This window comes from Galeopterus variegatus, unplaced genomic scaffold (assembly GCF_000696425.1).
Source record: "Galeopterus variegatus unplaced genomic scaffold, G_variegatus-3.0.2 Scaffold6868, whole genome shotgun sequence".
NCBI classification, from domain to species: domain Eukaryota; kingdom Metazoa; phylum Chordata; class Mammalia; order Dermoptera; family Cynocephalidae; genus Galeopterus; species Galeopterus variegatus.
This window is the reverse complement of record NW_007732979.1, coordinates 94,193-95,415: the sequence shown is the minus strand read 5'-3', so window position 1 is coordinate 95,415 and position 1,223 is coordinate 94,193. Positions and strand designations below refer to the sequence as shown.

The window sequence follows — 1,223 nt, the reverse complement described above, 5'->3', positions numbered from 1 at the left end:
TGTGCCGACGCGCTCGGGCACCGAACCTTCTGGGGGCCTGGCGCTGCCGGCGCGGCTCCTCCGCGAAGGCGCCAGCAGCGCAGGGCTTGTGGACGCAGCGCACCCTGTGTGCACCCAGCCGCTCTCACGCTCCCGCTCCCCCAAGGCCCGGCCAGTGGGCGCACACCTCTAGTGCACACGCACAAACACAGACGAACATTTCGTGCATGCCCAGGTGCCAGCCGCTGGGGGCCAGGCACGTTCCCCACACGCACACTACTAGCTCCCCGCACCCGGGGGACACAGCACGCGCGGCACCAACGTCCACAGTTGAACCATACTCCGTGCCCCCCTGGAGCTGCTGCCCCTCACCCGCCACGCACAGGCAGCCAAGCGCCAGGCATTCGAGCCAGACCCGCGGCCCCCACGCTGCCGTCCCTTCAGCCCCGCGGCCGCCCGCGGCTCTCACACAGCCCTGCTCGCCAGGCGGCCCGAGGGAGGGCGAGCCACCCTCCTGCGAAGGGGTCCGCGTCCGCCCCGCGCGTCCCGGAACGCGGCGCACGCTGCTGCCTCCCGCCTCCCGCCTCCTGGGGTCCATGGGGCGCCGACCTCGGTCACTGCCCCCCTCTCTCGTTACCCGCACACGCCCAAGCCACCTTGCCCAGACAGGCCGGCGGCCACACGTACCTGAAGGTGTAGGTCGCACTTGCTTCGGGAGGAGTGTGCTCAGGTGCCACCGCGCTCAGAACGGCCGCTGCAGTCCGGGGCACTCCGTAGCGGCGCGGCGTCCTCCCATTACAGCATTTTACACTCCCCCTGTGCACACACACACAGCCCGAGCGCTCCGCGGCGTCTTTCCTCCCCTCCCTCGCCCGGAGGAGGAAGTCCTAGTAAATCAAAACAGCGTGGCCGGGAGGGCGCAGAGGAGCGGGGGAGCGAGACTGCAGGGGAGCCCCCTCCGGCCGCGCGCCCTCACTCCAGCGTTTGCTGTTTGGCAAACTCCCGGAGTCCACGACCCGGCCTGCTCTGAAATGTGCCCGGGGAGGGGCGGGGGGAGGAGGTGAGACGTTTCTAATTGGCGCAGGTTCTTATTACAGCCCCAGTACAGACACGTGACCACGAAAAGAACAGGCCTGTCTTTAATTTTTTCCTGTCATTCTCCGGAGGTTTGGCGGTGGGGGTGGGGGGTGGAGGCCAGCTACTCCCCCTTCCCCAGCAGCCCCTGTCCCATTGTTTTCTCATAC

The 1,223-nt window shown here is 68.3% G+C and overlaps 1 long non-coding RNA gene across 1 annotated transcript in view; it reads right to left on the bottom strand.

Annotated features, from left to right (window-relative positions):
* LOC103606834 overlaps positions 1 to 842 on the bottom strand; it is a 15,776-nt gene extending 14,934 nt beyond the window's left edge. Inside the window, exon 1 of the long non-coding RNA XR_551921.1 lies at positions 667 to 842. This is a non-coding gene — a long non-coding RNA (uncharacterized LOC103606834). The remainder of the gene's footprint in view (positions 1 to 666) is intronic.
* Positions 843 to 1,223: the final 381 nt, after the last annotated feature.